This window comes from Mirounga leonina, unplaced genomic scaffold (assembly GCF_011800145.1).
Source record: "Mirounga leonina isolate KUSES-001 unplaced genomic scaffold, KU_Mleo_1.0 Mir_173, whole genome shotgun sequence".
Lineage (NCBI taxonomy): Eukaryota > Metazoa > Chordata > Mammalia > Carnivora > Phocidae > Mirounga > Mirounga leonina.
Window position 1 is genome coordinate 73,008,152 of NW_023270447.1, and position 22,198 is coordinate 73,030,349.

Here is a 22,198-nt window from a genome sequence, read left to right on the forward strand (position 1 = left end):
CCTCTCCCTTTGCCTGCCGCTCCCCCTGCTTGTCCTCTCTCTGTCAAATAATAAATAAAATCTTAAAAAATAAATAAATGACAAAACTAAAAAAAAAAAAAAAAAAAAGAGGGAGAGCTTTGGAGGCAACTGAAATTTTAATTCCAGATCTATCACTAGGCGTTAACACTAGGCAAGTTACTTCACCTCTGCGTCTCAGTTTTCTGATTTGTAAAATGGGGCATAACCATACTTAGCAGCACAAGGCAGGTGTAAGGACTAAATGACATGAACATAAATAAAGCCCTTGGCACACAGAAAACTCTCAATAAATGCAAGCACTAATGATCACAGTTGTTATAGTAAAAAAACAAATCAAGAAAGGAAAGGCCAGGAGCAGCCAGACAATGGTAGATGGCAAAAAACTCAGTCATTACAAAGAGGTTAGTCAGAAACGGAAGAGGATGACATTTCTTTATCATGAATTCAGAGAGCAAATTGGAAGAAGTAAGCCAAGGAGGAAGTCTGGACACAATCAGGGTTGCTATACAAAAACATCAAGCAGATGGAACAGTGCATGCACACACCCAAACACACACCCAAACACACACACACACACATACCCCCCAGAAACAGTACTGTAGAATTTAGTTTATGCTGACAGGACCATACAAGAGTACAACAACAGATTTATGGATCCTGGTATAGCTGCTGTTTACCACCTTCGTAATTTAAATGCCCATCTTGGCTTGGCTCATTGCTTACTCTAAAGTACTGTGAAGGTCGCAATAAAACTTAAAAATACAAGAATGAAAGGATTCTTAGTGACCATTAACTGCCTTGCTCAGAGCCTGGACTAAAACCCAAGTCTCCCAATTCTAACTCCAGGACTCACTTTGGCCCTTGTGTAAATGGTCAGAAATATTTATTTCCTAAAGATATACTCATTTCCCAAGGAAGCCCATTCTCTACAACAACAACAAATCTCTCTGATCATTCTGCTGCCTTTGTACCAGGCTGATACACGGTCACTGGCCAGCCCGTTTCAGTTTCATTCCAACAATCAACTTTTCCTTGGTGCCAATTGGTAAGCAAGCAAGCTGAGAGAGAGAGGAAGATACTGGCCCACTGATGACTTTAAAATTTAACTATCAGGGGCGCCTGGGTGGCTCAGTCAGTTAAGCAGTTAAGCATCTGCTTTCAGCTCGGGTCATGATTCCAGGGTTCTGGGATAGAGCCCCACATCGGGCTATCTTGCTCAGCAGTGAGTCTGTTTCTTCCTCTTTCTCTGCCTGCTTGTGCTCACTCGCCCTCAAATAAATAAAATCTTTTAAAAAATAACATAAAATTTAACAATCAAAGCCTTGAGTTCATTCTAGTTTTCCATGTATTATATTTTAGAAATGCAAAGGGTGGGGCAGGTGGTTCAGCGGCCAACTCTTGATCTCAGCTCAGGTCTTGATCCCAGGGTCGTGAGTCTGAGCCTACTTAAAAAAATGCAAAGCGCAATCTCCTTTTAACTTTACAGTAAGTAGACAACTGTTTCTTCTTAACTGTCCCCTAATGAAAGATAGTCTCTTTTTAGAGTACTTTTCCTCCACAGCTTACTGCCTCAAAGAATGGGGGAAGTGACAGATTAAAATTTGTGAATCTCTTCCTATATTTATGGAAAGAGCAAGAAGGCCTTATAAAAATAAAGTTTAACAGGCAAAGATAGCACTTGAAGCCCTCTAACCAGAGCCTCATTTTTTTAAAGAACTGCTTCGAAACACTGCAAGTAACCTATAAAGAGCTGGGCATTCAAAACTTAGTGATGTTTGTAACTCCAAAGCCTTTTGTTGGCAAGCACATCATATCACACACAAACATAAGAATATGATTTATTTAGTTTACAAGATCAATCACAAGAGCATAATGCTTTCATTTAAATGTACTTTTATGCTGAAGTACCAATATGAATTGGATTACTTAGGGGAGTAAGCTCTTAGTGATTTTAATCACATCTCCCTCAATTTACTTCAGCATACTACTTTCTCCTGGCCTGAGATGTCTCAAGGAGGTGAGCTCTAATGAAAGGTTGGGAAGAAAGTCACAGAAAGTACTAACAGGTCACACATACATATTGAAGTAAAGGATTAATTTTCAACTTCTGGATCTATAATTGGGGGAGGGAGTAGCTTCTTATTCTTTACCCCATGATGTAACTCTAATCTAGTCTGGCTGGCTCTGGATAGTTATAGGAAATAACATCCGACAATAACCTGTTTCTCAGACTCCACGTGGAAATTAAAAAGCCTTCTCAGTCACTTGTAAAAACTTTTCAAGGTCTCATCTATTTGTACAAATTCTTCACTTGGCCTGGATTTTTTCTTCCCCAGATCCATCTAGGGAACTTCTACTCATCCTTTAAGAATTGGCTCAAATGTTGCTTCCACTATTATGAGTCATTCTTTAGTCATTCAAGGAGAATTCCAATAAAGATTTGCTGATCACTGATTATGTGCCCAGCAATGTGTTGGTGCTAAAACAACAGTTTTAGCCCTTAACGTGCTGACAGTTCAAATAAATAGGATCTACAATAATCAGTACTTAGGTACTATGCAAACATACTGGTAGGGGTGGGAGTGTCTAGCTTGGTCTTGAGAGATCAAAGAAAATCTCTCAAAAGAAGTGACATCTAAGATCAAAAAGTTAGTCACAGAAGAGATGACAGAGGTGAGAAAAAGATATAAGCATCAAGACATAAGATTGGAGAGGTAAAGAACTGATCATGACTGATTGTGCTGGACATATCACCCTAAATTGCAATGATCTTCTGACCTCTCTTATAGGCTAGACACTTCTCATGGGCAGGGATCGTGATGTATTTATCTTTAAACCCTCAATGCCTGACATAACTCAGTGCACTGTGGACATGCAACCGTATTTATTCACCTTGAACAAAGGGAAGAAACAAAATTCTTCAATTTTAAGCTTTGTTCACAAAATCTAGTAACAAAAGGCAATTAAGGTGCAAAGTGCTACAGACGGAGGCTGGAAGAAATCATTCCAAAGAATCCCAAGAATTGATGTGAAACTCTTGTTTTGGGGGAAAAAATGGCATGTTCATGATGGTTTTTGAGACTGTACTGGTTTGCAAATAATAACTTTTTCCAAAGGAGACAAATCTGTCGGGTAAATGTTTATATAAAACCTTACACCCCAGTATTTATAGCAGCAATGTCCACAATAGCCAAACTATGGAAAGAGCCAAGATGTCCATCAACAGATGAATGGATAAAGAAGATGTGGTATATATATACAATGGAATATTATGCAGCCATCAAAAAAAAAAAACCCCCACAAACAAACAAACAAACAAACCAAAAACGAAATCTTGGGGCGCCTGGGTGGCTCAGTCATTAAGCATCTGCCTTCGGCTCGGGTCCTGATCCCAGGGTCCTGAGATCGAGCCCCGCATCGGGCTCCCTGCTCCGGGGGAGGCCTACTTCTCCTTCTCCCACTCCCCCTGCTTGTGTTCCCTCTCTCGCTGTGTCTCTCTCTGTCAAATAAATAAATAAAATCTTTAAAAAAGAATTTAAAAAAACCCCCAAAACCAAAAAACCGAAATCTTGCAATTTGCAACAACATGGATGGAACTAGAGGGTATTATGCTAAGCAAAACAAGTCAATCAGAGAAGGACATGTATCATATGACCTCACTGATATGAGGAATTTTTAATCTCAGGAAACAAACTGAGGGTTGCTGGAGTGGAGGGGGGTGGGAGGGATGGGGTGGCGGGGTGATAGACATTGGGGAGGGTATGTGCTATGGTGAGCGCTGTGAATTGTGCAAGACTGTTGAATCGCAGACCCGTACCTCTGAAATAAATAATACATTATATGTTAAAAAAAGAAAAAAAAAGATAGTAGGAAGTGAAAAATGAAGGGGGGGGAATCGGAGGGGGAGACGAACCATGAGAGACTATGGACTCCAAGAAACAAACTGAGGTTTCTAGAGGGGAGGGGGCTGGGGGGATGGGTTAGCCCGGTGACGGGTATTAAAGAGGGCACGTATTGAATGGAGCACTGGGTGTTGTACACAAACAATGAATCATGGAACACTACATCAAAAACTAATGATGTAATGCATGGTGATTAACATAACATAATAAAATTAAATTTAAAAAACAAACACAAAAAACAAAAACCTTACACAATCACTACTGTCAGCCTCAAGTTCCTCAGCAGAAAGCATGTATACTTCATATGAATGCGCCTGAAGAACAGGCTGAAAGTGACAGAAACCGTAAGTCAAGACAGAGCCCCTGGTATCACCAGATACTCATCTCATTTGCCCCAAATGACACTGGTTTCTCTCTGTGGCTGGTTCTTTGGATGCAAAAGCAAACACACCTGCTTCCGATTCTGCATCAAATACTGTAATTCTTGTTGCCAAACTACCCCAACTTCCAGAAGGCAACGTGGCTTACCAACGGAAGACAGCAGAGGCTCTGGATTCACGAGTAACTGTAAAACTTCAGCTTTCCCATTTACTGATTAGGCAACTCTGAACAAGTTACTTAACTTAATGTGCCTCAGTTTCCACATCTTCAAAATGGACAGAATTACAGAGCTGTTGTGAGGATTAAGTAAGAGACTTTCTAAAGAGTCAGATGGTTGAAGCTGCTTACAATATTCGGCCCCCTCTCGCTCCACTTAGATTCTTTACGAAGTGACCCCCCCACCAGTGTTTAAATATAAACATCACAGTTCTTAGGAAAAACTTGGGAGGTTCCAATAGGCTTTTCTATCGCAGAGGCAATACAGATGGCAGGCCTGCAGTAACGTGCATGTCTGCAAGCCTACAATGTGTTGGCCTGTGGTTATGGGAGAAAGAAAGTGAAATTATGCCATACGGCTGCTTTCAGTTCCGTGCAATGGAAGACCTCAGACCAAAACACCGGTGCTTTAGCAACTAGACTCTGCCTTTTTGCTTTCTCTTCAAGTTTTTGTTTTGAAGACAGTAAGTTCTTAAGGATGCCCTAGGGGTCAGGAAATGCTTCCAGAATTGAGGAAAGAGTGGTAAGAAATTTATTAAACAAGAAAGTTTCAGTTAAGAAAGATGAAAGTGTTTTTTCACAGTTGGGCTAAGGATTTGCAGAGTCGGTTAGAATGCAGGAGAGACAGTGCGAAGGGTAGGCCCGGAAAGAAGTGAGAATTAACTGAATGGAGATGAGAAGATGTGGGGGAAAATAATTGGACCAAAAGATTCACAGATTGTGACGATGAGGGGGAAAAGGGAGGTGGGAAGAGGCTATAAATGACGCTGATGGAACTTTAAACCCACTACATGACATCAGGAGGCTGAATCAAATTATTGCCAAGCTCCCCTGTGCTTCTGAAATTCTACAGCAGAGTCAAACCAATGACTTAACCAATTCAATGTTATGTTTCAAATAATGCCTCTAAGAAGTGGTTTATTATGGAAGAGACCTGTGGCCATAGTGCACTTTATATAATGAATCTAGCTCAGCGCTTGCCATATAATGCAAAATAGCTGTCTAATGGATTGATTATTATTGGGAAACCACAAGTCTTACTTACTCCACAAATATTTCCTGAGCACCTCTGAAGTATCAGGTTATTGTTCCAGGTGTTGGGGACACAGTAGTGAATACAGTGGTGAAAAAAAACCCCATGCCTTCTTTCTAGTATGTTAGATGGTGATAAGGACGATAGAGAAAAATTATTCAGGAAAGGGAAACAAGTGGGCTGACGAGAAGGCCACAGGACAAACCGTGAGAAGGGCCTCACTGGGAAGATGACATGTAAATAAAGACCTGAAGTAAATAAATTCCCCAATTAACTTCCTCTGTCATCTTCCTCACTTAGGGAGACTTCATTTTATTGTGCTTCACAGATACTGCATTTTTTTACAAACTGAAGGTTTGTGACAACCCTGAGTCAAACAAGTCTATCGGCATGATTTTTCCAACAGCATTTGCTCACTTTGGGTCTCTGTGTCACATTTTGATAATTCTTACAATATTTCAAACTTTTCATTATTATAATATTTGTTATAGTGATCTGTGATGAGTGATCTTTGATGTTGATATTGAGATTGTTTTGGGCGCCGTGAACCAGGCCCACATGAGATGGCGACCTTAATGTTGTGTGTGCCTGCCCCACCCACCAGCTGGCCATTCCCCCATCTCTCCTTGCCTCTCCTCAGGTCTCCCTGGTCCCTGAGACTCAACAATATTGAAATTAGGCCCACTGATAATCCTACAATGGCCTCTAAGTGTCCAAGGGAAAGGAAGAGTCACAGGTCTCACACTTTAAATCAAAAGCCAGAAATGATTAAGTTTAGTGAGGGAGGCATGGTGAAGGCCAAGATGGCCAGAAGTGAGACCTCTTGTGCCAAAGAGTTAGCCAAGTTGCAAATATAAAGGAAAGGTCTTGAAGGAAATTAAAGTGCTACTCCAGTGAACACATGAATGATAAAGCAAAACAGTCTTATTGCTGTTATAGAGAAAGTTTGAGTGGTCTGGCTAGAAGATCAAACCAGCCACAAATTCCCTTAAGCCGAAGCTTAATCCAGAAAAGGTCCTAACTCTCTTCAATTCTGTGAAGGCTGAGGTGAGGAAGCTGCAGAAGAAAAATCTGAAGTTAGTAGAGGTTAGTCATGAGGTTTAAGGAAAGAAGCCGTCTCGGTAACATAAAAATGCAAGGAGAAGCAGCAAGTGCTGATGTAGAAGCTGCAGCAAGTTATCCAGAAGATCTAGCTAAGATAATTGATGAAGGTGACGACACCACACAACAGATTTTCAATGTAGATGAAACAGCCTTAAATTGGAAGATGCCATCTAGGACTTTCATAGCTGGAAAGGAAAAATCAATGCCTGGCTTCAAAGCTTCAGAGGACAGGTTGACTCTCTTGTCAAGGGCTAATGGAGCTGGTGACTTTAAGTAGAAGCCAGTGCTCACTGACCATTCTAAAAATCCTAGGGCCTAAAAAAAAAAAAAAAAGGAACTATACTAAATCTACTCTGCCTGTGCTCTACAAATGGAACAGCAAAGCCTGGATGACATTACATCTCTTTACAACATGGTTTACTAAATATTTTAAGCCTACTCTTGAGAACTACTGCCCAGAAAGAAAATTCCTTTTAAAATATTACTGCTCATTGACAATGCATCTGGTCACCCAAGAGCTCAGGATGGAGATGTACAGTGAGATTAACTTTGTTTCCATGCCTGCTAACACAGCATCCATTCTGAAGCCCATGGATCAAGGACTAATTTTGACCTTCAAGCCTTATTATTTAAGAAATGTATTTTGTATAGCTGTAGCTGTCATAGATAGTGATTCCTCTGCTGGGTCTGGGCAAAGTAAACTGAAAATTTTCAGGAAAGGATTCACCAACCTACATGCCATTAAGAACACCTGTGATTTCATGGGAAGGGTTTGTCCAAATATCAACACTCACAGGACTTTGGAAGAAGTTGATTCCTACTCCCCTGGATGACTTTGTGAGGTTCAAGACTTCAGTGGAGGAAGTAATTGCAGATGTGGTGTTAAAAGAAGGAGAACTAGAGTAAGAAATGGAACCTGAAGATGGGACTGAATTGCTGCAATCTCATGATAAAACTTGAACAGATGAGGAGTTGCTTCTTAGTGACAAGCAAAGAATGTGGTTTCTTGAGATGGAATCTATTCCTGGTGAAGAAAGACTGCTTAACCGACTAAGCCACCCAGGCGCCCCTAAAGTATTTTTATTTTTTTTTCCAGCAACAAAATATTTTTTAAAAGGTTTATTTATTTGTGAGACAGAGAGCGCGTGTGTGAAAGAGTGGGGGGTAGGGGCAGAGGGAGAGAATCCTCAAGCAGACTCCCCGCAGAGTGCAGAGCCCCACACAGGGCTCAATCTCACGACCCAGGAGATCACGACCTGAGCAGAAACCAAGAGTCAGATGCTTAACTAAGCCACCCCAAGTGCCCCAGCAACAAAGTATTTTTAAAATAAGATGTGGGGTGCCTGGGTGGCTCAGTTAGTTAAGTGACTGCCTTCGGCTCAGGTCATGATCCCAGGGTCCTGGGATCGAGTCCCTCATCAGGCTCTCTGCTCAGCGGGGAGCCTGCTTCTCCCTCTGCCTGCTGTTCCCCCTGCTTGTGCTCTCTCTCTGACAAATAAAATCTTGAAAGAAAAAATTAAAAAAAAAATGTGTACATTAGTTTTTTAGACATAATGCTACTGTGCACTTAATAGACTGCGGGCATAGTGTAAACGTAACTTTTACATGCAGTAGGAAACAAAAATATTCATTTGGCTCACTTTCTTGGGATATTTGCTTTATTACTGTGGTCTGGAACTGAACCCACAGTATCTCTGAGGTATACCTATACTGTAGTTCCTTCAGTTCTAACCGAAGCAAAATAAAAGGTAACACTTTCAAAGGTACTACAAATAAATATTGGTTACACTAGAGTAGATTTTAATGACTGGTCACTGAAGTAATGGTTGTCAAAGGTGCTGTTCAGTTCTCAAATATCTAAAGATGCACTGTCTAATACTATGGTCACTAGCTACACACGATTATTTAAATTTATTAATATTTAATGTATTTATATTAAACACACTTTGCAATTCAGTTTCTCAGCTGTACTAGCCAAATGTCAGATGCTCAGTAGCCACACATGGCTACTACACTGGACGGTGCAGATCCAGAACATTTCCATCACTGCAGAAAGTTCTGTTGGACATGATGAACCTAAAGGGTTTTTAAAGCCCACTGGGAAGTCTTCAAGTAGAAACAAAACAGTTATGTCAAAGCACTAATTATACCTTTCCTCAGCGTATGGTGTCTATCTTCCAAGGTACCAACCACCTACTAAGGGCACTATACTCTGAGGGAATCTTGACAGTTAAAAACAGTGTTTCTTTTTGGGCGCCTGGGTGGCTCAGTTGGTTAAGCGACTGCCTTCGGCTCAGGTCATGATCCCAGGGTCCTGGGATCGAGTCCCACATCGGGCTCCCGGCTCAGCGGGAAGCCTGCTTCTCCCTCTCCCACTCCCCCTGCTTGTGTTCCTGCTCTCTCTGTCTCTGTCAATAAAAAAAATAAAAAAAATAAAAAAAACCAGTGTTTCTTTTTATACAGTACTAACTAGTGAGCTATTAATACTCTTTCTCTAGTAACTGAATTACTACTTTTTGTAGTAACACTCAGTTAGTCTTTGACTATTAACAATTCAAAGCCTAAGGAAAAATGCTTTTATTTATTTATTATTTTGACAAAGTCAAAATCTTTTTTTAAGATTTTATTTATTTGCGAGAGAGAGAATGAGAGACAGAACATGAGAGGGAGGAGGGTCAGAGGGAGAAACAAACTCCCTGCTGAGCAGGGAGCCCGATGTGGGACTCGATCCCGGGACTCCAGGATCATGACCTGAGCCGAAGGCAGTCGCTTAACCAACTGAGCCACCCAGGCGCCCAAAATACTTTTATTTTAAAGATTTACTGAGAACTACATCTATTTGTTATCCATTGAAAGTTAATAAACCTCCATCTTACTGGCCTTTTTTCTACTCCAAATAGTACTTTTTCATGGGCTGAAAGTAGATTTTTAGAGTTACAGTGAAAGTGATGATGAGGGCGCCTGGGTGGCTCAGTCGTTAAGCATCTGCCTTCGGCTCAGGTCATGATCCCAGGGGCCTGGGATCGAGTCCCACATCGGGCTCCCTGCTCGGCGGGAAGCCTGCTTCTCCCTCTCCCATTCCCCCTGCTTGTGTTCCTGCTCTCGCTATCTCTCTCTCTGTCAAATAAATAAATAAAATCTTTAAAAAAAAAAAGAAAGTGATGATGAGTTTTAAAGAAAAAAGTACTTTAGAAAACATGATATTCATAAAAACTAAGTCCCAGTGGCCTCTATTAAGGAACCAGAAGTTATCAATGATGTGTGAAACTAACCAGTCAGAAGTCAAAGAGCTGCCCATCCCCGGGTTTTGAAACAAGTTCAATGTTCTCCAGTAAAGTGGCATTCATTGCTGGTGACTCAGAGAGATGACTCTTAGCCACTTCTCTCCTTCCGTCTCTTTTTCATAATTCTTTCTAACTCGTTTGGCCCTCAATCTCACTTCAAGTGAGAAAGAAATCTAAACATGACCAAGGGATATTCTGAGCCAAATATTCAGTAAGAATACAATAAATGTCTGATATAGCTATAATATTTGTAAAAGTTATTCAGAAATTTCTAACAAGGAATCTCCTTAAACATTCTTTTCTAGACCATGTGGGGGAGAATAAAGCCTTCATCGTCTACTAAATAAAAATTCTGAGTAATGAACACCTGGCTACACTATGAGTCAACAGTAATTCCTGCAATAGGAACCAAGGATGACTGTATCAATGGTGTTCCTATCAAACTTGCTCCAACCAGTAATTCAAATGCACTTTATTCTTTGGTTTCCATGTATGAGGTATCCACCTCTTTTGTACCACTCTCTTCCCTCAAAACCCTCAATCTTTCACAACCACAGATTGTGGGAGATGAAGCACGGGGGGGGGGGGGGGGGAAGTTATACATATAATTTCTAAATTCAAACAGAAATTATGTTTTGGATTATACAAAACGGTGCTTCTAAATCTTGTTTAAAAAAAAAGTAACAGTGAGGGCGCCTGGAGCTTTGACTCTTGGTCTTGCGGTTCTGAGTTCAGAGCCCCACACTGGGTATAGACGTTACTTTAAATCTTAAAGAACAAAAATAACAGTGAAACACATTAACACTTTAGGAAGACAATCTAGTGAGGTCAGAGAAAATATGGTCAACGTGCACTTTTGCTCACCTGTCTATGCTAAAGCAACTAGCCTAATCCTACTCTAATCTTTTAGAAAAGCTAATCTTTATTTGCACTAGTGATGCTATCAAAATGTAGTCACCAAATAAAATCTTTCAAGATGCAAATTTGATTATTGTTTTTTCAGCCTACAAATAATTCTTTTCTTGAAAAAGCCCTAAATGTAACAGGATCCAATTAGCTATTAAACACTCTATCAGTACTCACCTGGTTCCCAGGCCTACATACCAAGGGCCTTCAGAATACTCCCTCTCCTAAAATCCAAGGAAAAGCTGACAACCCGTTTCTTGTGTGGACTTGTAGTGAAGGATAAGAAAAAAGATAAAGGGCTGAAATAATTCTTCTGGGATTCATTCACTTGGGGTAAAAAGTCTGTATCTTTACACAATTTTACAAATCTTCCCAGTCTGAGAGAATCTGTTGGTGGAGCGCAGCTTTCAACCCGAACATCCTCTTCTTCTTCTTTTTTTTTTTTTTAAGATTTTATTTATTTATTTGAGAGTGAGAGAATGAGAGAGAGCACATGAGAGTGGGGAGGGTCAGAGGGAGAAGCAGACTCCCCGCCGAGCAGGGAGCCCGATGCGGGACTCGATCCAGGGACTCCAGGATCATGACCTGAGCCGAAGGCAGTTGCCCAACCAACTGAGCCACCCAGGCGCCCCCCCAAACATCCTCTTCTGTGTGCTTGCGCAGTGACAGTTATTCTGACTGCCTCCAGTTTTACTCCTCTCTAATCTGTCCTCAGAAGTAGTGCCACAGTGGTGTTTATAACAGCACAAATTTAACAATGTTTTTTATAGCTCACAAAAAAATCCTTCAACCCCTGACCCAAGCCTATCTTTCTAGCAAGCCTCTTCTCTCATTCCTCTCCCATACCTGCTCATCTTCAGTCCTAGGACGAGTCTTTAGTCCCACTGCACCACTTGGAATTCCTAAACTGTGACATGTTCTCCTGGGCCTATCTACCTAGGCATCTGCTGTTCTACCTGCCTGGAAAGTCCTCTCCCTCCCCAGAATCCCTCATCTGGCTAACTCCTGTTCCTTCAAATTCCAAATTCCAGATGTTCAAAATTCCTCTCGAAGCCTTCTTTGAACATTTCTACCTTTTGGCACTTAAGACTGAGTTGGGTATCCGTGTTCTGTGCTCTGAAGTCACCTTGAACATACCTCTACATATACGGGTACACATCACTTTTGTTTTAATTATCTATTTACTTACCTGTCTCTCCTACATTCTTTGAAAGCAGAAATTGTCTTTACATTCTCAACAAGTAACATACTGCTCAGCACATAGTAAGCATTCGATAAATATTTGAAAACAATGGAGAGAGGCAAAGGGAAAATAGGATCTTTCACTAGTTTAGCTTATAGGTATCCCTTTCAGGTTATGGAGTATTTAAGTTGGGAAAACTGCCAGGCTTGTAGGTAATGAACTTATTATAATAAATCGCTTAACAATTTTCATGACAAAAAGGAAAGAGAAACACAGGCATAACTGAAATTATCTTGCAAGCTCTGGGTTATATGTTATCACAAATTCACTGCCATATATGCTTACAGCAACACAATCTTTTGATTATAGTTGGTTTTAGATTTAGAAAAAAACTGATTAACACCCCCCCACCCCCAGGTCTGCTTTTCTTCTAGTTTCTAAGAGAAACAGTTAAGTTACAAGGACTAAAATAGCACTAGGAATTTTTAATCATTCAAAGCTGATTTCTTATCTCTGCTTTTTCTCCCCTTCATTCCTGTTTCCTGATCATTTCATCACATGGTAAAAGTTTCCATCAGAAAAATCAGAACATGAAGAGATAAAATAATACTAAATATTTTGTTACACATGAACATCTCTAACAAAAGATCTGATGAATAAGGAAGCTAAATCTTAGAAAGAATAAACTAAGTTCAATTTCCCATGCATTCTTTCCCCTCATTTTCTATGAATAGTAACAGCTAACATTAACTGAGCATGTATTATAATGCCAGGAACCTTTTTTTTTTTTAAGATTTATTTATTTCAGAGAGGAGGAGAGAGAGCACACGCCAGCAGGAGCTGGGAGAGGGGCAGAGGGAGAGAGAGAGAATCTTAAGCAGACTCTGTGCTCAGCACGGAGCCAGAATGGGGCTCGATCTCACGACCCAGAGATCATGACCTGAGCCGAAATCAAGAGTCGGACGCTTAACCGACTGAGCCACGCAGGCGCCCCTGTTATAAGTGTTTTATATGTATTAATTAATCTAATTCTCACAACAAGCACATAAGAAGGATTCCATTTATTACCCCACTTAATAGATGAGGAAACTGAGTCACACAGGGGTAAACTTGTCCAATGAGTTCAGAGCTAGTAAATGGCAAAGCTGGGTTTCATATCTAAGTAATCTGGAGGTGAATCTCTACTCCTACTAATACACTGTAGAACTAAATATATGTTGAATTCACACAATTTATTTTTAACCTTAGAGAAAAACTCTAGGAGTTAATTACTTTAACAAAAGTAAAATTCAGGAACAGAGCAGTTATGCAAACTGTCGTCCAAAATGGCACTGTTAAAATAAACAGACATTTGTTCTCTTAGCTCATCCCTGATATTTCCAGTATGACCACCAATAAGACTGATGCTTCTTATCATAAAACCAATTTTTAAAGGAATTTCTTAGAAAATAAACGAAAGGTCTAAAATCAAGAAAAGTTGGCTATTATTTCTACCACTCCTCAAACTAAACCTACAACAAAAATACTCAAGCTCCAGTGTTTCATGAGAAACACAAATTACTAAAGAACCTTTAACCCATCCTGGGGGCATTATTAGCAATATAAAATTAGGTTTCATCACCAAGTACTGTCTATCTATATCTTTTTTTAAAGATTTTATTTGAGAGAGAAAGAGAGAGGAGAGAGAATGTGGGGAGGGGAGGGCAAGGTGAGAGAGGACCTCAAGCCGACTCCCTGCTTAGCATGGAAACCAACCTAAAGCTGGACCCCAGTACCATGAGATCATGACCTGAGCTGAAATCAAGAGTTGGACGCTTAACTAACTACGCCACACAGATGCCTCTATTTATATCTTTAAGGTAATTAGGCAGTCCCTAGTTTTTCCTATTTCCCCATGTTCTCCAAATTCTTTTTTTTTTTTTAAGATTTTTTATTTATTTATTCATAAGAGACAGAGAGAGAGAGGCAGGCTCCCTGCCCGATGCGGGACTCGATCCCAGGATCCTGGAATCATGACCTGAGCTGAAGGCAGACGCTTAACCATCTGAGCCACCCAGGCACCCTCCAAATTCTCTTGATACAAGACAAATACAACAAAAAACTCTCCTTAAAGAAATCACCACTGGGAGAGGAGGGGCAGGAAAAAAAAGAAATCACCACTAAACTGTTCAAAGAACACAGATATGAAAAGGAAATATATAGCTATACAAGCAAGTTTTGTTTTAATAATTTCCTTAAGTACAAGTCATGCTGAATAATGACATAAAATTCCAGTAACACAACTCTTTGTATATGTATAAAAACATTTCTTCATTCTGCCTCACACTGACAGTTCTTAACCTCCTCCTTCAGAGTTGAAACTGTATCTTACTCATTTTTTTCTCCTTCATGGCAGCTAGGGCAGTGTGCCAACAAAAATTTATTGAATGAATTAATAAATCAGTCCATCCAACCTTTTCATCTTCTGGTAAAGTGAGGGTATACAGTGAGTATGAAAATAAATGATCAAGCAAATCTAACTGAATTTCACTGTAACCAATGTTAAGCCACCGGCCTTGGATATATTATGAGATTAAACCAGAACTAAACAAACACACCTCTTTAGTATTGGCCAAGCTCCACCTAGCAAGAATGTCTTTTCTTGGGTGCTACTTCTTTCTCTTATTATTTCAGACATAATAAGGACTCTTGCTATTCAAACCTTTTGATTATTGAGCTCTAAACTGAAAAAAGAAGAGATTGACTTCTGGGGGCTGGGGATGGGAAATGGACAAAAGAAAGCAGCTAGACCCACCTGTTTTATAGCATTTAAATTATCTGGGGAGATCAAAGAGGAAAAACAGAAGATATGGAATCATCAAAGGAAATTTAAACATGAAATTTCAAAATATTTAGTCAAGTCAAATGTAATATTTCATCTTATACAGCAGAAAAATGGAAAGCTGTAGCTACAGACTACAATCTGATCTGATGTCATTCTGGCTAACAGAAAAACACTGGTTTGATGAGGAAAAAACAAAACAAATCTTCAGTAAGGAACTGAAAGCCGGGACGCCTGGGTGGCTTAGTCGTTAGGCGTCTGCCTTCGGCTCAGGTCATGGTCCCGGGGTCCTGGGATCGAGCCCCACGTCGGGCTCCCTGCTCTGCGGGAAGTCTGCTTCTCCCTGCTCTGCGGGAAGTCTGTTTCTCCCTCTCCCACTCCCCCTGCTTGTGTTCCCTCTCTCTCTGTCAAATAAATAAAATCTTAAAAAAAAAAAAAAAAAGGAACTGAAAGCCATTGGTACCATTCCACAAACAATCCATTATACTGCTATCACCTTCTTGTAATGGAAGCCTCCATTATGGGGTGTGTGTATGCACACGTGCATGTGTTCTGGACTCCACTGATGTTCAAACAGCAATCTGGTAAATACTATACTGTTTTTCAGTCAAGTCAAAGCTCTACCATGAAAGGTCATTTCTTTTAAAGTAAACTCTACCCCCAACATGAGGCTCAAACTCATGACCTTAATATCAAGAGTCTCATGCTCTACTGACTGAGCCAGCCAGGTGCTCCATGAAAGGTCTTTTTTTTTTTTTAAGATTTTATTTATTTGAAAGAGAGAGAATGAGAGAGAGAGAGAGCACATGAGAGGGTCAGAGGGAGAAGAAGACTCCCCGCTGAGCAGGGAGCCTGATGGGGGACTCGATCCTGGGACTCCAGGATCATGACCTGAGCCAGTCGCCCAACCAACTGAGCCACTCAGGCGCCCTGAAAGGTCATCTTTAACATGACAGAACTCTGATCAACCCAAGAAGACAACCACCAAGGCCATTTTGAAATTTATGTTTTCGGGCGCCTGGGTGGCTCAGTTGGTTAAGCGACTGCCTTCGGCTCAGGTCATGATCCCGGAGTCCCTGGATCGAGTCCCACATTGGGCTCCCTGCTCGGCAGGGAGTCTGCTTCTCCCTCTGACCCTCCCCCCTCTCATGTGCTCTCTCTCATTCTCTCTCTCTCAAATAAATAAATAAAATAAAATTAAAAAAAAAAAAGAAATTCATGTTTTCCTGCCTAATGGGAAATGTTTATACTAGTTTCATTATCAACTTTTAAATCCCATTGATCATACTTAATCTGAATTTGAAAGAAAGTTGAGGAAATACATTTTTTAAATTAAAGATATTTACTTATCACTTAATATTAAAACATAAAAATTTCAAAAAACTTAAAGGCTTTTTTCGTTTAATAAAAATAATACACTTTTAAATGGGAATATGCCATAATCACTGTGCTGTGCACACTGCTCTTTATCAAGGTTATTTCTTTAGATAATAACAAAGAAAAGCTTGAAAAAGTAGAATAATAAAGGGATATTATTTTAGATCTTAAAATATTAATATATATATAATAACCATTATAATAATAAACAAGGGCGCCTGGATGGCTCAGTCAGTTGTGCGTCCAGCTCTTGGTTTCGGCTCAGGTCATGATCTCAAGATTGTGGGACCGAGCCCTGCTTCAGGCTCCCTGCTTCAGGCTCCTCTGCTCCTTCCCCCGCTCATGCACTCTCTCTCTCTCTGAAAAAAATAAATCTTTAAATAAATAAATAATGTAGAATTGGTGTAAAAACTGACAGGTGGGGGGCTCCTGGGTGGCTCAGTCATTGAGCGTCTGCCTTTGGCTCAGGTCACGATTCCAGGATCTTGGGATCGAGCCCCGCATCTATCGGGCTCCCTGCTAAGGCAGGAAGCCTGCTTCTCCCTCTCCCCCTGCTTGTGATCCCTCTGTCGCTGTGTCTCTCTCTGTCAAATAAATAAATAAAATCTAAAAACAAAAAAACACACACAAAAAACCTGACAGGTGGTTCAACAGAACAGAACATACAGTCCAAAAATACACTTGAGATCTTACAAACACTTGCTTGACTGATATAGCATCATAAATCAGCAAAAAAGGACAGTTTGTTAACTACTTAACTTGAATTTTTTTCTAAGTTATATTTCATACACTTTGCCAAATATCACAAGCAAATATAAATTCACTTCAATTATTGGAACTGCATTAGATCTATATGGTAAATTTACCAATACATGGCACTAATAATTTTTCCCATTTCTTTTTCTTTTTTTAAGATTTATTTATTTATTTGAGACAGAGAAAGAGAGTGTATGGGGATGCGGGCAAGTGGAATAGGGAGAGAATCTCAAGCAGATGCCCCTTTAAGTGCAGAGTCGGACACCGATCTTACCACCCTGAGCCAAAATCAAGTCAGAGGCTTAACCAACTGAGTCACCCAGGCACCCCAATTTTTCCCATTTCTTGACACAATGCATCTGTTCATTCCTCTATATCAAATCATTCTTAGGTATCTCATAATTTGGGTTGTTACTGTAAATGACTTTTAATCCCTATAGTTTTTTTATATAATTTATTATACATACATTTAAAATGATTCATTTTTGAACAATTATTTTGTATTTTGTCAGCTGTTTTATTGGACTCTTTTTCAGTTGATTCTCTTAGGAGTATTTTTCTGAAGAGAATAATACTGGCTGAGAAATATATAATTAACTTATTCATTATTGGGACTATACCTCTGGATTAGTGTTTGTCTTACTACACTAAGAACTCCCAAAATAATGTTAAATAAGGTAACAGTGGGCTTGTTGAGCAGGTTGTCTTGTTCTTACTCTAGTGGACATTTCTTCAGTATTTCACTGATAAGTGTGGTATTCAGACAGCCATTCTTTATCATGTTTAAGGAGTATGTAAACATATTGTAAAAGAAAAAAAGGAATGAAAACGATATATACAACAGTTATGCTATGGGTTGTCACTGGGCTGTGGTGGTCAAAAGAAATTGTATCTAATTTTTATTAAATGTGTCTTAATGCTACCAACTTAAATCAATTTAGTAGCAATGTAGGTGCTTTTTGTTAAAAAAAAAAAAAACGATTCCATTCCTAGTATAAAAAAAGTTTTTTGCTGGAATACTTGAATTTTATCAAAAATTTTTGTCATCTCCAGAAAAGAGCGTATCATTTTCCTCCTGTTTTTTGACTTACTAATATACTAATGTGTTATTATTTATAGATTCCTTCATATCCTTGGTTCCTAAAAGAAATCCTCTTGGTCATATTCCTTTAATATACTGAGATATTTGATATATCAAATGGGGAAAAAAAGCAGTTCTGAATTCGTATGTTAGAAATGTATAACTATACAGGTGGGGCGGTTGGGTGGCGCAGTCAACGGTTAAGCATCTAACTCTTGATTTTGGCTCAGGTCGTGATCTCAGGGTCATGAGATCAAGCCTGGTGCCGAGCCCTGCGTTGGACTCCACCCTCAGTGCCGTGTCTGCTTAATATTCTCCCTTCTTCGGCCCCTCCCGCTTGTGCTTTCTCTCTCTCTCTCTCTCAAATAAATAAATAAATCTTAAAAAAATGTATCACTATACAGGTAATTGCTCTCGAAAAGATCATGGAAGCAGATATATCAGAATGGTATCAATGGTAATCAGTGGTTATCACTAAGCATAAGAGTTTCTTCTTTTTTTTTTTTTTAAAGATTTTATTTATTTATTTGACAGAGAGAGACACAGCGAGAGAGGGAACACAAGCAGGGGGAGTGGGAGAGGGAGAAGCAGGCTTCCCGCAGAGCAGGGAGCCCGATGCGGGGCTCGATCCCAGGACTCTGGGATCACAATCCGAGCCGAAGGCAGACGCTTAACGACTGAACCACCCAGGCGCCCCAAGAGTTTCTTCTTTATACCACTTTATATTTTCTAATTTTCCTGGAAGAAATATGTGTTGTTTTTGTAATCAGAAAAAAATACAATGATTTGTTGGATTTAATCTGCAAGTACTTTATATAGCTTTTCCAGAACTGCATTCATTGAGATAGAACAAGTGTCACTTTTATTTTTTATAGATCTTATTTATTTGAGAGAGAGAGCACACAAGTGGGTGGAGAGGCAGAGGGAGAAGCAGATTCCCTGATGAGTAGGGAACCTGAGACGGGGCTTGATCCCAGGTCCCTCTGATCATGACCTGAGCTGAAGGCAGACGCTTAACTGACTGAGCCCCCAGCCGCCCCTGTCACTTTTATTTTTGTACTATCTTTGTCAGCTTATAGTTATCAAGATCTTGTGAACTTTATAAAATAGATGGATATATTTTCTATCTTTTTTTTTCTCTCCTGTGGTTGATACAGCGTTTTTTGTTTGTTTTGTTTGTTTGTTTTTTGATATAGCATTCTAATTATTTGCTTCTTCACACTATCAATGAAATTATCATTATACCCACTGAGCTTAGATACATTTTAACATTTCTTCCATGACTATTAGTCCATATGGGATCTTTATTTTTTGAGTCACTTTGGTAAACTGTATTTTCCTAGAAAACTGCCCATTTCTTTTCTTTCTTTCTTTCTTTTTTAATCAGAGAGAGAGTGAGCATAAGCAGGGGAAGCGGCAGGCAGAAGGAGAAGCAGGCTCCCTGCAGCAGGGAGCCTGATGCGGGACTCTATCCCAGGACCTTAGGATCATGACCTGAGCCAAAGGCAGACACTTAAACAACTGGGCCACCCAGGCGTCCCGAAAATTGCCCATTTCATCAGGAATTCAACAAAAGTGCCAAAGTAATTTAGCAGAGGACAGAGAGTATTTTCAACATTGTACCATATCCAAGAATTAACTCAAAGAGGATCATTGACCTAAATGAAAAACCTGTTAAGACATCTTGAAGAAAAAAGAGAGAAATATCTCTGTGACACTGGGTTAAGCACAGATTTCTTAGAAGACAAAGAGCACTGGGGCATCTGGGTGGCTCAGTTGGTTAAGCGTCTGCCTTTGGCTCAAGTCATGATCCTAAGGTCCTGGGATCGAGTCCCGCATCAGGCTCCTTGCTCAAGCGGGGAGCCTGCTTCTCCCTCTGCCTGCTGCTCTCTCTCCCTGACAAATAAATAAAATCTTAAAAAAGAAAAAAAAAAAAAAAAGACAAAGAGCACTAACCATAAAATAAAAAATTGGATTTTATCAAATTAAAAACTTTTGCTAATCAGACTAGCCACAGGCGAGGAAAAAACACATGCATAACATATATCTCATAAAGAACTTGCATATGGACTATGTAAAGAACTTTCACAACTCATTAATACGCCCATTTTTAAAAAGAGGAAAAGATCTGAACAGATATTTCTCAAAGATATGGATGGCACCTAAACACACAAGTTAGCATCATTAGTCATGGAGGAATTGCACATTAAAGCCATAATGAGATACAACTACACTCCTATTAGAATGACGAAAATCCAAAACACTGATAATATCAAATGATGGTGAGGATGTGGAGCAATAGGAAGGCTCATTCATTGCTGGTGGGAATGCAAAATGGAACAGTCTCTTTGGAATACAATCTGGCAGTTTCTTATAAAACTAAACATACTCTTACAATATGTTCCAACAATTGCACTCCTTTGTATTTACCCAAATAATTGAAAACTTTTAAAAGTGCGTGGGTGGCTCAGTCAGTTAAGTGTCTGCCTTTGGGTCAGGTCATGATCCTAGGGTCCTGGGATCGAGCCCCACGTTGAGCTCCCTGCTCAGTGGGGAGCCTGCTTTTCCCTCTCCCACTGCCCCTCTCCCCCACTTGTGTTCTCTCTCACTCACTCTGCTCTTTCTCAAATAAAAAAATAAATAAATTGAAAATTATGTGCACACAGAAACCTGCACACACATTTACAGCTGCTTTATTCATAACTGCCATAACTTGGAAACAACCAAGATGCTCTTCAGTAGGTGAATGAATGAACTGTGGTACATCTGAACAATGGAATAGTATTCAGTGATAAAAAGAAAGGAGCTATCAGGCTATGAAAAGACAGGGAGGAACCTTAAATACGTATCACTGAGTCAAAGAAGTCAATCTCAAAAGGCTATGTATGATTCCAGTTATATGACATTCTGGAAAAAGCATGAAAGGAATGAACTACTAATACATACAACAGCATGTATGAATCTCAACAGCATTATGCTAAGTGAAAAAAAAACCAGAAAAGGCTATGTGTTGTACAATTTTGTTTACATAACATTACAGAAAAAGGGACAGAATTCAGGTCCAAGTGGTTGCCAGGGGCTGAGGGTGGAGGGAAGAGACTGATATTATTTAAAAAGATAAGCAGGGTAGTTTTTGGGTGAAGGAAATACCCTATTATCCTGATTGTAGTATGGGTTATACAATCTTACATGTTTGTCAAAAAACAGGAATATATACCTAAAAAGGGTAACTTTTATTGTATATAAATGATCTCAACCACACATAGGTAAAAAATTAAAAAAAAAAAAAAAAAAGGAATCCTATGGAGTACTTCGTAACTGGTTAACCCAGATTGAAAGCTACATAAGAACAGGGATCAGGGGCACCTGGCTGGCTCAGTCGGTAGAGCATGTGACTCTGGATCTTGGGGTCTTGGGTTTGAGCGCCCAGTTGAGGAGAGAGGCTCAGTGGATTAAGCATCTGACTGTGGTTCAGGTCACGATCTCAGAGTCCTGGAACCGGCCCCATGTCAGGCTCTGCACTCAGCAGGGAGTCTGCTTGTCCCTCTGCCCCTGCCCCTGCTCGTGCTCTCTTGCTCCACTCCCCTCAAATAAATAAATAAAATTTAAAAAAAAGAACAGGGATCATGTCTTATTCATGTTTTTACCCTTTGTGCCTAAGACATTACAGCTATTATATATTTACTATGTGTTTGGCACCATGTTATAAACATTACAAGCATTAACTTATTTAATTCTTAGAGCAACCTTGTGGAAAAGGCAAAATCCATATCCTTACTTTATAGATAAATTGAAGTTCAACAAGTAACTGTATTGCCTAAAAGGATACAGCCAAGCAATGGCAGAACTGGGGTCTGAAATCAAGTTTGTCTGACTCCGGAGCTTGAGGGCTGAACTGTTATGACATGCTGCCTTGCTGATTTTGCTCAGTGTTTAGTGAACAAATGACTGGATAAGGAACAAGTCAGCTGTGTTGGAGTTTGACAGGGTAGGCTGAATCTAGTTCATGAGAACAAAATGTCTTATATTTTAAAAGGCCACATTATTATACAGAGGTGTAACATGGTTATTTGAGGTATAGCCATTAAGCTGTGCATGTAAAATGACCATTATAGTATTTAATTCCCTTTAAC

The 22,198-nt window shown here is 39.8% G+C and overlaps 1 protein-coding gene across 13 annotated transcripts in view; it reads right to left on the minus strand.

Moving 5' to 3' along the window:
• LOC118019798 (mediator of RNA polymerase II transcription subunit 18) overlaps positions 1 to 22,198 on the minus strand; it is a 141,226-nt gene that overhangs the window by 48,976 nt on the left and 70,052 nt on the right. The window lies entirely within an intron of this gene.